Source organism: Leptonychotes weddellii, chromosome 15, assembly GCF_054177405.1.
Source record: "Leptonychotes weddellii isolate Sample4059 chromosome 15, ASM5417740v2, whole genome shotgun sequence".
Lineage (NCBI taxonomy): Eukaryota > Metazoa > Chordata > Mammalia > Carnivora > Phocidae > Leptonychotes > Leptonychotes weddellii.
Window position 1 is genome coordinate 50556954 of NC_138383.1, and position 5043 is coordinate 50561996.

General features: G+C 58.3%; 1 long non-coding RNA gene across 1 annotated transcript in view; it reads right to left on the reverse strand.

The window, feature by feature from the left end:
- Positions 1-986: 986 nt before the first annotated feature.
- Positions 987-5043, reverse strand: part of LOC115937846 (uncharacterized) — a 7863-nt gene continuing 3806 nt past the window's right edge. Inside the window, exon 3 of the long non-coding RNA XR_014140666.1 lies at positions 987-4692. This is a non-coding gene — a long non-coding RNA (uncharacterized LOC115937846). The remainder of the gene's footprint in view (positions 4693-5043) is intronic.

The window sequence follows — 5043 nt, forward strand, 5'->3', positions numbered from 1 at the left end:
GCTGGATTGGATCCATGGGCGGTAGAGTGCCGAGCCCTGCTCTAAATGAGGAAGGGGCTTCCCGTGCCCTGGTCCTGGCCAGCAGACCCAGGCCAGAGCGGCTCTCGCGGGCCACACTTCCCTACAGAGTTGGAGGGGGGATTTCTGCTCAAAAAACATTTCCTTGGGTCTCTGGGGAGGAAGGAAACTTCTAGATGCTGGAACGGGGCGTTTCGTAAAAAAGGCACATTGTTATTTTTTTAGCAAAAGATCCAGATGTCAGGTGTCTAAATACCCGCAGTCTCCTACCCTTGCATGTGACACGTGGAGGACCAGCTCCCGGGAGCCCTGCCGTGTGAGCTGGACATCCGGGTGCCCCTCCCCGGATCTGCGGGGATTCCCAAGGGGACCAGGTGTATCCCCCTTTATGCTTTGACTCTTAGCTGTGACCCTCCTTCTGTCCCTCATCAGAGTGTGTGCAACATTTCTCCAAAATGCCGTCCACGGGGAAGTGTTCCACGTGTCCGGATGGGCTGACGGTTTGGCCTGCTAGCATGCTCCGTGGTCACCACCCTTCCTCCCCCGAGTTATGATCTATGGGGTGGCAGACAGGGACGCAGCACCCTCTAACGCACGTCAAAGTGTGGAGGCCCTGGCGTGGGGGGAACCAAACCTGTGGGTCTACCAGATGGAGAGAGGTCGGGCAGGCTTCCTGGAGGAGGCGTGGACAGGGCTCCGGACATTTGGGGAGGATTTTTCACGGAGAAGGAAGGGGAAGGACGCTGGAGGGGGAGGGGAGACCTGGAGGCAAAAGCAGGTAAGTCCCTGAAGGAGTCTGTCCTCATGGATGGATTCATCCGTCTGTTGACTAAATTCATCTTTTCCTTTCTTTCCAGAAAGAAAGCTATAATTAGGTTTCTGATCTGTGCTTCCTGGAGCCACGGACGTATTCTGAATCAATGTTCTTGAAGCATTAATTTCCCTCAAGTGCCAGAAACAGCAGAAAGTTAAAGTATTTTATTTAACTGGATCTGTGAGCAATGGTACACATTCGCTGAGTGAGGCACGGGAACTGAACGTTCACGAACTGTTCCCGTGGTTAATGCGAGCAAACACCTGTCTAGACGTACTAGCTAAGGGAGCGGCGGAGGACAGCTTGCCCGTGGTGGACATTTGTGGTAGGCACCCATCCCCCTTTGTCTCGCGGGTCCTGGTTTCTGGAGAAACAGACTCCCCCCGCAGCTCCCGTTCGGGCACCTGATGGCCTGAGATAGTCAGTGCATCCCGTCCCCTGGTCACAGTCCAGGGGGAGCACCTGAGCTGAGCTGGTCCAGGGACAGCGAATGCCAGTGGCCATGCAGGGGAGGTGGGGACAACAGCACCCTCTGTTCATCTGAACAGGATGCCGTGGACAGAGGCTGCAGCCCCACGGTTGAAACAGCCAAGGAACAGCAGAGGAAATGGTGCCAGGACCCCGAGGCCACCAAGAACGTCTGGATCGAGCTGTGCCTGACGTCTGATTCCTCGGGAAGTTTTGTTTCAGTGAGACCATAAGACTCCGTTATTGTTGACGCCAGGCTGGATTAGCTTTTCTAGCCCAACTGGGACAATTTTCAAGCCTGGACTGGATTCACGTCCCCCCTTCTGTAGAGACTGGGGAGTACTGGATTGAGAGTTTGAGAACTCAGCTGGTGGTGTCTCTAGCCGTCCCAGTCTTGGGCTGGCTGCATCAGTAACAGCCTGGATCCATTAAAATATATTTAGTATCTGCGTGCAGAGAGAGACTGGTAATGCAGAAGAGAATCAGCAGCGTGGGGGGTGGGTTTGCTGTTGCGGGGACGAGAACTGAGAAGCAGCTGTGGGTTTTACTGGGATTTGGAATTAGAGCCAAACATAAACATCCCCCTGGGCGTGCCAGGTAAGGGCCGACGGGGAGTGCGTGGCTCCGGAAAACCCAGCCAAGCTGCCGAGGGACACGGGCTTTGGGAGACCAGCGTCTTCGGGGCCCCAAGGAGGCCGTTCTCCCTCTCCTCCTGGTTCTACAAGAAGCATGTGATCGTGGTGGAAATTATAGAAATTGAGAAAAATGCAACAAAGAAAGTAGCCAGCATCCAAACTCCCCAACTCAGGCAATCTTTTTTTTTTCTTAATGCAATTTTATGTCGTGGGTATTTTTGTCCCCGGAAAAATGCCTCGGCCGTCCCTTTCAGCGGCTGCAAAATATTTCACTGCAGGGATTTTCCCCTAAAAGCCGTTTTTCCTTTGTTGAACATCTAAGCGATTTGCCGGTTACTTTCTACTCGAAATTGTGTTGTGAGGAACTTCTTAGAGCAAAGTCTTTGTCCACATCCCCGGCGACGCCCCGAGGCTGGACTCCCACAGGGACAATTACCGAGTCAGAAGATGTGAATATATTTGAGGTTATTAATACATTTGGCCAAGCCGTTCCCCCCGGCCATGAACTGGTGCTGAAAACAGCAAACTTTCAAAGTGGGTCAGCTCTGTGATCAGAGGTGGGCGAGCCAGTCACAATCAGTTAGATTCAAGGCCTGAGCCACAGACTGAACCTCAGCTCCACGCAGCTGCCACGATGGGGGTCCCCGGGGCGGGGGAGGATGTCTCTGCCGACGGGCTGGGGCTGCAGACGGCCACCTGCGGAATATCCACAGGGGAGGGGACTCCCTCCCAACAGAGGCTTAACAGGGCCAGTCTGTCCAAGCTTCTCCTGCCTCTCTCTGTGGTCCCCCCCAGCCCCCCGAAGTCCTCGGGACCTGCTGACATCCCGTTTCCTTGGATGCGGCCCCAGTGATCTCTGGGACACGGTTCATGGCTCTGCCGGCTTCCGGCTGCCCGAAGTGCCTACCTGCCCAGCCCAGGAATGCCCCAGGATCCCTCCACCCCAGCCCGCCCTGCTTCCTGGGAGTGCAAAGGACACGTGGCAAGCCATCGTGAGTCCAAGGGGCCCAGCCTAGGGCGCTCTGAGCCATAGCCCCAGCCAGCACGGCCCCTGCTGCCTGGCTCGAGGACTGCAGCACCCCGACCTCCGTCTTCAAAGCTGGGACGGTGGCTCGTGTCCTTCCCACACAGCCACGTGTCTGGTTTTCTCCTGCAGTTCCCGCTCTGCCTTCCAGGACCCCGTGATCACATCGGGTCCACGCAGGACGTGCAGAGTAGCCTTCCTGCCGCACAGCGAGCTGATTGGCATCGGCGACCCCCCTCTGCAGTGCATCTGAGAGCACGATGTGGGCATCTCTGGGGGGCCGCGATTCTGCGCATCACAGGGCCGTCTCTGGGCGGGGGACAGGAAGAACGGCAAGGACTTCGGGGCTGAAGGCAGGTGAAAACTGTGGTCAACTGGACCGGACGGCGGGACCTTACAAAGCCTGGGGGGTGGGGGCGGGGTCTGGTGCCTCAGAGACGGTGTCACTCGGAGGACTGATGTGAGTAACTGACATGCCTGGCTTCCAGGACTGGGTCCTCCCCGCACCCGGACAGGTCTCTGTGAGGACTCAGCCACGCAGAGGCTGGCCCTCTCACCTCTTCTGGAACCCTTAACGTCGCTGCTTGGGAGGCGCTCCCTGGAGTTGGGAGTCGGTGACTGGGGACGGGGAACGTGGCTCGGCCCCCCATCCCTGCGTCTCCAGGGGCCTCCGGCAGCAGTCACGTGGTAGAAGTCATAAATCACAAGGGGGGGTCTCAGCCCCGGAATGTTCCAGCAGAAACCGCTCCAGGGCACCTCCTCTGAGCCACGGGGCCGCGTGTCCGATGGTGAGGACGGTGGTCTCCTGGGGGTGGGGGTTACAGGTCAGCACGTGTAGTCAGGCGCCCGGGTGATAGGTGCGCAGCCAGGCTCGGCGGGGGCCCGGGGGACCCAAGGTGCATCAGGGAGTTAAGTCCACGGGCTCGTCTGTGTCTAGGAAATGTGCACCAAGTCCCCGGTCAGGGCCTGCTGCCTCCCATTACCGCTCTGTTCCTCTCCGAGTGGGACTTTATTTTGACATACGGCCCCTTCGCAGGAGGGAGGGGCTGACCCGGGCCGCTGGTGGGTTTTATAAACAGAAGCGGGTCCTCGGAAGAGAGCTGGAACTTCGGGGTGGGCCGAGTGGGCGGCACTGGGGACCCACGCAGGAACCCGAGCCCCCGGGGCGGCCGCTGTAGCAGGATCCCTGCTGGGGCTTCTCGGAAGAACAGAATCATGCTCAGGGGCCAAGAGTAAACTGTGAAGTGCCTGGCAAACATCCGCTCTCTGGTGCTGTCTGCCCCGGCCTTGTGGGTCCCTGCGACTGAAGCCCCTGAGCAGCGTGGGGGGCGCTGGCCGGGAAGGCTGAGGCCCACCTGAGGCCCAGAGCTGCTGGACTGGACCCGCTCGGCTTCCCCGGCCGCTCTTACCCCCTCTCTCGGGAGCGCGAATTCAGGCCGGGGCAGAAGGAGCAGAAACAGGACGCATTGGACAACCCGTCCGCCGCGGCATTCTTGCCCCCGGGCAGGCCCTGACCCTTTGGAGGAGCCGAGAGCCCGGCCCCGCCGTGGGCACCGCCGCTCGCCGTAATTTGGGATTTCTTCCACGTCTCCGGGGAAGGCTGGAGGGGTTTTGATGTTCCTCCTACGATTTTCCAGCTTGCGTCTCTTCTCCTCAATAAAAGATTGGGCTTACTCACGGTGGTGAGCCAAAGTGAAAAACAGGTGCAGCGATGTAATATTTCTCTTTAATTACTGTTTATGGAAAAAAAAGCACATGAGTGTGGAAATTAATTATTCCATATTGTTAGACCAGGATGAACTACTTCCTAATTTTAACTGTGGCTTTTATGTCGAGATGGTTGCTCAACATCTTATTAATATGAGTAAATATTAACAAACAGTTCTTATGTCCCCGCTGCCTCTCCGGCCCCCTGCCCAGCCCCCTGCCCCTGTCCCCCTGCCCCCCTGCCCCTGTCCCCCTGCCCCCTGCCCCTGTCCCCCTACCCCTGCACCCTGCCCCCCTACCCCCTGCCCCCAGCCCCACCTGTTCCCCTGCCCCCTGCCCCCCTGCCCTTGTTCCCCTGTCCCCTGCCCCCTGCCCCC